The sequence below is a fragment of the Pteropus alecto genome, unplaced genomic scaffold, assembly GCF_000325575.1.
Source record: "Pteropus alecto unplaced genomic scaffold, ASM32557v1 scaffold479, whole genome shotgun sequence".
Taxonomy (NCBI): Eukaryota; Metazoa; Chordata; class Mammalia; order Chiroptera; family Pteropodidae; genus Pteropus; species Pteropus alecto.
Window position 1 is genome coordinate 2,676,715 of NW_006492031.1, and position 10,108 is coordinate 2,686,822.

Sequence of the window (10,108 nt, forward strand, 5' to 3'; positions counted from 1 at the left end):
TCCAAAAATCAGGGATCCAAAGAGGCCCACACCAAGACATATCATAATTAAAATGCCAAAGTTTAAATACAAAGAAAGAATATTAAAAGCAGCAAGAGAAAAACAGATAATTACTTATAAGAGAACACCCACAAGACTGGCAGCTGATTTCTCAGAAGAAACTATGTAGGACAGAAGGGCTTGGCAAAAAATATTTGACAAGATGAAACCCCAAGATTTACAACCAAAAATACTTTATCCAGCAAAGCTATCATTTAGGGTCGAAGGACAGATAAAGAGCTTCCCAGACAAAAATAAGCTAAAGGAATTTATCAACACCAAGCCAGTATTACAGGAAATGTTGGAGGGACTTCTTTAAGATAAAAAATCATATATCAAAAACATAATAAAGAATGGTAATAACTACATATCTATCAACAAGTACCTCAAATGGAAAAGAATTTGGTGCTCCAACTAAAAGATAGGATGGCTGAAAGGAAACAAGATCCCTACATATGCTGCCTATAAGAGACTCACTTCAGATTAAAAGACACACATAGACTAAAAGAAAGAGGATGGAAAAAGATATTGCCTTGATGGACCTAGAGGATATTGCACTGAATGAAATAAGTCAGATAAAGAAAGACAAACATCACATGATTTCACATACATGTGGAATCTAAATCATCATTATCATCATCAACAACAACAACAACAGAAAAAAACTCATAGAAACAGAGAATATTTTGAGGGTTACTATATGAGAGGGGAGTTGTGGGGGATGGCTAAAAAGGGCAAAGGTATTAAAAAGTACAAATGGATAGTTACAAAATAGACATGGAGGTATAAAGTGTAGCATAAGGAAAATAGTTAACAATGTTGTAATAAAAATGTAAGGGGGAAGAGGGGTACTAGATTTAGTCGGGTGATCACTTTGTAAGTTCTATAGATCCCTAATCATTATGCTGTACAACTGAAACTAATATATTATTGTACGCCAACCATAATTGAAAAAAACTCATTGAATTATACAATGTAATTACAAGCAACTGTCTATATATTTCAATAGAGCTGAAAAAAAAAGAAGCAGTATATGTCGGTTACACTAATTCTTCTAAATGTAATGGCAGAGTTTTGGGGGGACTACCACATTTTTTCCAAGACAGATTGGCCAAAATACATTTAAAGTGTGCTTTATTTAATAAGGTATTAAAAAACCTACCTTATCAAGTCATGTCATAAAATATTACTTGAAAATAATGTTCCAATTACAATTAACCCTCATTTCATTTAATCTAATGGAACATTTCATATTTTCTCTTTCTTTAAACAAAAATAAAATTATCCACTAGCTAACAGACTAAACAAAAATAAGGATAGTTAAAGGAACCTCTGGGACTACATCAAGCACTCTAACATTTTTATTACAGGAATTCAGGAGAAGAGGAGAAAAAAAGGGGCAGAAAGTATATTTGAAGAAATAATGGCTGAAAACTTTTCTAATCTGGAAAAACAAACAGACATCTAGGCCCAGGAAGCACAGATTGTTGCAACTAAGATGAACTCAAAGATGCCCACACTAAGACATTGCAATTAAAATGGCAGAAATTGAAGGTAATGAGACAATCTGAAAGGCAGTAAGAAGGAAACAATAAGTCACATACAAGGGAAACCCCATAAGTCTATCAGCTGATCTCTCAGTGGCAACTTTATAGGCCAAAAGGAATTGGCAGGAAATATTTAAAGTGCTGAAAGAAAGAAAACTACAACTTAGAATACTGTACTCAGCAAGGTTATCATTCAGAGTTAAAGATTAATCAATTAATGTAATTTGTCACATCAGCAAAACTAAGGATCATCTCAATAGATGTAGAAAAAAAAATTGACAAAATTCAACATCCGTTTATGATAAAAACTCAACAAAGTGAGTATAGAGGGAACTTATCTCAACATGATAAAGGCTAGATATGACAATCCCACAGTTAACAACATATTCAATGGTGAAATACTTAATATTTTTTTCTCTAAGATCAGGAACAAGACAAGGATGCACACTCTCACCACTGTCATTCAATATAGCATTAGAAGTTGTAGCCATAGCAATCAGACGAGAAAAAGAAATCAAAGGAATCCAAATTAGAAAAGAAGAAGCAAAGCTGTCATCATTTGCAGATGAAATGATACTATATATAGAAAATCTTAAAGACTCTACCAAAAATTATTAGAATGAATAAGTGAATTCTGTAAAGTAGCAGGATAAAAATTAATATACAGAAATCTTTTGCATTTCTATACACTAATAATGAACTGTCAGAAAGAGAAATTAAGATGACAATCTTATTTACAATTGCATCAAAAGAATAAAATACCTTGGAACAAATTTAACCCAAGGAGGTTAAAGACCTGTACTCTGAAAACTATAAGACATTAATAAAAGAAATTGAAGAGGACACAAATAAATGAAAGGACATATCATGCTCATGAATTAGGAAGATTAATATTGTTAAAACGATTACTCTACCCAGAGCAATCTACAGATTGCATGCAATTCCTATCAAAATACAAATGGTTTTCTTCTCAGATCCAGAATAAATAATCCTAAAATTTATATGGAATCACAAAGGGCCATGAATAGCCAAAGGAATCTTGAGAGAGGACAAAGTTGGAGGTCTCACACTCCCTGATTTCAAACTATACTATAAGTCAATAATAATCAAACAGTATGGTACTGGCACAAAAACAGACACATAGATCAATGGAACAGAATAGAGAGCCAAGAAATGAACTCTTGCTTATATGGTCAATTAATCTACAACAAGGGAGGCAAGAATATACTATGGAGAAATGAGTCGCTTCAACAAGTGATGTTGGGAAAACTGAATGAATACATGCAAGAAAATGAAACTGATGCCATATACAGAAATAAACTCAAAATGGAGTAAAGACAAACACAACACCTGAAACCATGAAACTCCTAGAAGAAAACATAGGTAGTAAACTATTTGACATATATCTTAGTAATATTTTGTTGGATATGTCATCTCAAGCAAAGGAAATAAAAACAAAAATAAACAAATGAGATTTTTTTCAAACTAGAAAGCTTCTGTACAGCAAAAGAAACCATCAACAAAACAAAAAGATAAATTATGAATAGGTGAATATGTGATATATATGATAAGGAGCCGATATATAAAATATATAAGAAACTCATAGAACACAATAACAAAAACAATCCAATCAAAAACTGAGCAGAGGACATGAATAGACATTTCTCCAGAGAAGATATACAGATGACCAACAGAGATATGAAAAGATGTTCAACATCACTAACCATCAGGGGAAATACAAATCAAAACCAAATGAAATACCATCTCACAGTAGTCAGAATGGCTATAAGTCAACAGAGAACAAGTATTGTTGAGGTTGCTGAGAAAAGGGAAACCTTGTGCAATGTTGATGGGACTGCAAATAGGTGCAGCCACTACGGAAAACAGTATGGAGGTTCCTCAAAAAATTAAAAATAGATCTACCATACTTCTGAGTACTTATCCAAAGAAAACAAAAACACTAATTCAAGAAGATATATGCATCCCAATGCTCGCTGCAGCATTATGTATAATAGCCAAGATATGGAAGCAACCTATAGATGAATGGATAAAGAAAAGGTGGTATGTGTATGCATTTATACACACAATAAAATATTACTTGGCAATAAAAAAGAATGAAATCTTGCCATTTGTGACGATGTGGGTGGATCTAGAGGGTACTATGCTAAGTGAAATACTCAGAGAAAAACAAATATCATATGGTTTCACTTATATGTAGAATCTAAAAAAAAACAAAACAAATAAAACAAAATAAAAACAGATTCATAGAAACAGGGATCAAAGAGATCAATAATATTGTGCTATGTTTGCATGGTGATGTATGATTACTAGATAATGTGGTGGTTACATTGTAAGCTATATAAATGTCTAATTACTATATTTTACACTTAAAACTAATATAATACTGGATACCAATTATATTTAAGTAAAAAATAAAAAGAAAAAAGAAAAGAAGAAAATGGAAAGAAAAGCCTTAGGGAGAAAACATTCACAGAGCATATATCTCATAAAGGGCTGTATTCAGAAAATATACATATGTTATACATATCTGTCTTAGTCTGTTTGGGTTGCCATAATAAAATCCTGTGGACTGGATGACTTAAACAACAGAAATTAATTTCTTACAATTCTGGAGTTTGGAAATCCAAGATCGAGTGTCTAGCATAGTTGAGCTCTGGCAAGAACTCTATTTCTGTCTTGACAGCAACATTTTTGCTGTGTTCTTAAATGACTTTTCTTTAGTGCAAGAGTATACTCTTCTTATAAAGGCCACAAATCCTATAGAATTAAGATCCCACCTTTATGACCTCATTTAATCTTAACTGACTCTTAAAATCTGTATCTCTAAATACAGTCAAATGAGGGTCAGTTCTTTAACATATGAATGGAGAGGGGCACAATTCAGTTGATAGTAATATCTTAAACTCAATAATAAAAAAGCAAACAACCCAATTTAAAAATGAGCTAAAGAATTAAACAGACACTTCATCAAAGAAGATATATATTTAACAAACACACAAAAAATGCCACAAATATTAATAATTCAGGAAATCAAATCAAAACCACAGTGAGATATCACTACACACCTTTAAGAATGACTGAAATTAAAAAAAAAACAAAACACCATGTCAAGTATTGATAAGGATGTGAAGGGCCTGGAAATCTCACTACTTTAGAAAATATTTTTGCAGTTTCTAAAGTAGTTAAACATACAACTATTATATGATATAGGCCTTCATTCAATAGAAATGGGTAAATTTATTTGTCCATTCAAAGACTTTTAAGTAAATATTTGCTGCAACTTTATTTGTAATAGCCTCAAACTGAAAACAACCCCAAATGTCCATTAATAGGTGAATTGATAAACAAAATGTGGTATATTTATATAATGGAATACTACTTAGAAATAAAAAGTTGAATTATCAGAATACACAAAAACATGAATAAATCTCAAAATAATTATGCAGAATGAAAGAAGTCAGATAAATGAAGAATAAATACTTTACAATTCCTTTTACAAAAAATTCTAGAAAATGAAAACTAATCTATAGATTAGTGACCGAAGCAGATCAGTGATTGCCTGGGGATGGGGTTGTAAGAGAAGGCAGAAAGAGATGGGTAGAAAAGATTACAAAGGGGCTCAAGGAAACTTTTGAAGATGATGGATGTGTTCACTTTATTGTGGATTAAATTTCTTTTTCTATCCCTTGCTTTTAGAGAACTAGTATTAGATACATATACAGGTATCAAAAGTTTTCAAATGGTATATTTTAAATGTCTATAGCTTACTATATGCTAATTATACCTCAATAAAGCTGTTTTTAAAAGCTTTATTTAAACTATAATGGTCTAAGCAAATTGTCAGACTTCTTAGTGTAAGTAGGTGCTATTATGGTGCTATAGCCAAGGAACCCCCAAATACTCAAATCCTAAATCACAGTTGACCTTTGCCATGAGTACATAAAATTCCAATGTCCTTTGCTAGATAAAATGACAGAGTTTTTTTTTTTTTTCTTTCTATGCTAGTTAGGCCTAAACAGCATGAGGTCCAGTCCAAAACAGATTATAGAGTTTTCCCTATTCACCAGAGGGAGCTACTTGCTTCCCTCTGTCCTATGCCTAACCCACAGGTCTTACCACACATAAACCTGTGCATTCCAGAAAGTGAAACTGGATAGCAAATTCTGGCAAAATAAAATGTATTTGTCCTGAATAGCTAGGATTTGATTGATTTGGGCTGTTTCTGGAGCAGTAGAAGAAAAAATACTGGTTCTATAAAAGAAAAAAACAAAAACAAAAAAAGAAAGAGCAGCATATCTGGTTTGTTTGTATGAAAGAATTAGCCCTGATTTCTCCACTCAGCCTCATGAGAAACCAGAACAGAAGCAATATCCTCATGCATTAACTTTTTAACAGAAAAAACAAGACCTTAAAAAAAACAGGGTTTATCTGGAATTTGACCAACCAGACTGCACCCTGGGATGGAGGCAGAGAAGGAAAGAGGAAAGCAGAGTGGAAGAAGTAACAGAGAAAGATCCTGAAAGCTCTACTTAAGACCAATACTAATATGACTGCTGGTCAGGATGGCCAAGTAGGTAGATATTATGCTCACTTCCTTCCATGACCACATCAAAATTGCAACTAAACTACAGAACCATCATGGAGAACTGCCTGAAGTCTAGCTGAACGGAAGTCCTATAACTAAGGATATACAGAAGAAGCCACGTTGAGACTGCTAGAAAGAGCAGAGATACAGAATGTGTAGGCCCCAAACTCACGGTATGGTAGTTAAGAAATGGAAGGGCTATCTTGGCTGTGGAGGTTCCCCTTAAGGAGTGAGGGGTCCCAGCCCCACACTGGGCTTCCCAGTCCAGGGCTCCAGTGCCAGGAAGAGAAGTCTCCACAGCTATTGCCTGTGAGAATTAGTGGGGATTCTGTCCAGGTAAGAAGGAGAGCTGTTGGAGTCCCAGGTGTCTTCCTAAATGGCCTGCACATGGATTTACTTGCTGATGGACTCACTTGCTCTGAGCTCCAGTGCTGGGGCAGTGGCTCAAAAAGTATAAAGGACATGTAGGGAAGAACTATCTGGCTTCAGGGTGAGGGCTGGAGGGGTAGCTATCCAAGAAGGTATTATTGTTCCTTTGCTGAGCCCTCTCCTCACCCAGCCTGTAGATGCAGGCAGGTTCCAAGTTGGGGTCTCCAACAACCTGGCTAACACAATTCACCTACCCTGGTGATTCCATGAGACTCCATCCAACTTTTGGGCCCACCCAAGCTGCTCCTAGTGGTTTTTTTCATACAAATGGCCTATCTCAGGTCGCACTGCAGACTTTACTAAAATCTCTCAAAGGTTCACAAACTCCAAACAAGGCATGCTCTGAATCTCTTACTAAGTAGCCCTAAGCTCAGCACAAGTGGCAGCCAGCCTTAGTTCACAGCTTAGCCTCTCCCACGTGCCTCCAAGACCGTCACAAGTGGCAATTATCTGCAGCTCACTTTGTAGCTCATACCAGGTGGCCCTGGGCTGGACACAGGCAGTAGCTGACCTTGGCCTACACCAGAGCACCTCCTAAGAGGCCCCAGAGCCAACATACCAGTGGCCACCATCACACCACACCATAGAACCGCCTAACCACCTCCACAAACAACATACCCAAAGGGCAGACTTGACAGGTACCAGAAACCCACTAGAGAAAATCGTGTTCTGTGGGAACAGTCTCTGCACAACAACTCCTCTACTGTAGTCACCACCATTCCTCACAAACAATCAGCCTAAGGTTCAATCCGTCCCACCGAAGTGTCAACAGCAATCGATACTCTACTACAACAGGAGTGCACACACGAACCACACAAGTGACAGTTCTGGAGCACCCAGCTCAGGTGATCAGGGAGACCATGCTACTGAGTCCCACAGGACACCTACTACATAAGGCCACTCTACCAAGACTGGGAGACACAGCAGCTTTACATAGAAACAAACACAGAGAATTAGCCAAAATGAAGACACAAAAATGTCCCAAATGAAAAAAAAACAGGAGAAAACTCTAGAAAAAGAACTAAACAAAATGAGATAAGCAAACAATCTACGAGATACAGAGTTCAAAACATTGGTTATAAGGATGCTCAATGAACTTAGGGCAAGAATAAATGCCCTCAGTGAGAACTTTAACAAAGAGATAGGAAACTTAAAAATAGAGATAGAAAACATTAAAGAAAGAACCAGTCAGGAGTAAAGAATATAATAATTGAAGAATAAATTTAAAAGAATCTACAGTAAATTAGATGAAGTAGAGGATCAAATCAGCAATTTGGAAGACAAGGTAGCGGAAAACACCCAATCAGAACAGCCAAAAAGAGAAAATAATTTAAACAAATGAGGATAGTTTAAGAGACCTCTAGGCCAACATCAAGCATAACAACATTTGCATCATAGGAGCGCCAGAAGGAGAAGAGAGAGAGCAAGGAATTAAAAAACTATTTGAAGAAATAATACAAAAAACTTCCCTAACCTGGCAAAGGAAATAGACATACAAGTCCAGAAAGCACGGAATCCCAAACAAGATGAGCCCACACCAAGAAACATCATAGTTAAAATGCCAAAGGTTCAATTTAAAGAGACAATCTTAAAAAGCAGCAAGAGAAAAGCAATTACCTACAAGGGAGCTCTAATAGGACTATCAACTGATTTCTCAACAGAGATTTTGTGGGTCAGAAGGGATTGGTACAAAGTATTCAAAGTGATGAAAAGCAAGGACCTACAACCAAGATTACTCTACATAGTCAGGCTATCATTTGGAATTGAAGGACAGATAAAGAGTTTCCCAGACCTATGAAGAGAAATTGGCTTTCCTCAAATTCTACTGATTGGTACGAGAAATGCTAAAAAACAAAACAAAACAAACAAAACTTATTTACGAAGAAAAACAAAAAAATGAATAATAGAATGGCAATAACTATGTACCTATCAATAATCACTTAAAATGTAAATGGATTAAATGCTCCAATCAAAAGACATAGCATAGCTGAATGGATAAGAAAATAAGACCCAAACACATGTTGTCTATAAGAGACCCACTTCAGATTGAAATACACACAGAGACTAAAAATAAAGAAATGAGAAAAGATATTTCATGCAAGTGGAAATGTAAAAAAAATAAATGCTGGGGTACCAACCTATCAGATAAAACAGACTCTAAAACAAAGGCTATAACAAGAGACAAAGAAGAACCCAGAAAATCTACTTCTGGGTATTTATCTGAAGAAACCCAAAACACTAGTTAAAAAAAAATATGCACCCCTATGTTCACTGCAGCATTATATACAAAAACCAATATATGAAAGCCACCTAAATGTCCACCAATAGACAAACAGATAAAGAGAGGCAGGACATATATACAATGAAATATTACTTAGTGATAAAAAAGAACAAAATCTTGCCATTTGTGACAACGTAGATGAACCTAAAGGCTAATTATTATTATTATTATTACTATTATTATTATTTTGAACCTAGAGTGTACTATGCTAAGTGAAATAAGTCAGACAGAGAAAGACAAGCATTATATGATTTTGCTTATATGTAGAATATAAAAAACAAAATAAATAAACAAAACAGAAAGAAATTCATAGATAGAACAAACTGATGGTTACCAGATGGGAGGGGAGTTGGGGGAGTGGGTGAAAAGGGAAAAGAATTAAGTAGTATAAATTACCAGTGATAAAAACAGTCATGGGGATGTAAAGTACAGCCTAGGGAATATAGTCAATAATATTTTTAACAACTATGTATGCTGTCAGATGGGTATTAGACATCAGGGTGATGACTTTGTAAGTTATATAAATGTCTAATCACTATATTATACACTTAAATTTAATATAGCAGTATATGTTAACTGTAGTTGAAAAAAAAAAGAAAAGACCTACGCTAATAATAATGAAAGAAGAGAGAGGATGTCTCTTGCAATCTGGTCACTTACTCACAAAGATCTGTCATGTCCTCAACATGATCTGATTTTCTTATCTCTGCATTTTTTTTTTTTTTTTGGTCTCACTCTATATGCAATATTCTCCTTCTAGCAACTGCCTATATAAACCCTTTCTGTCTCACTGCTTTTCTTCCACTTTTATATCAGGTTGGTGTATTTTTTCTGCTTTATTACTTTTTTTTCCCCATACTTCAGGTTGTTCTCCTGGAATAATTTTTCCTTTTTCTAAAATATATCCTTTAGAAATTCTGTAACAACAGCTTTCTTAGTATAGATCTCATTTTTTTATCTAAAGATGTCTTTATTTTTTCTTTCTTTTTGAAAGAGTTTAGCTGGGTACACAACTTTAGGTTAAAAGTTTTTTTTTCCCCCAATAACACTTTTACAATATTATTTTGCTGTTTTTTTGGCTTCCATTGTTGTTGCTGAGAAGTTATTCTGTCATTCGAATTTTTATTCCTTCAAGGTAACTTGTTCTTTTTCTGTTGACTTCTCCCTGTTCCACCCACTCAGAGATCTTAAAATGATTTTCCCCTT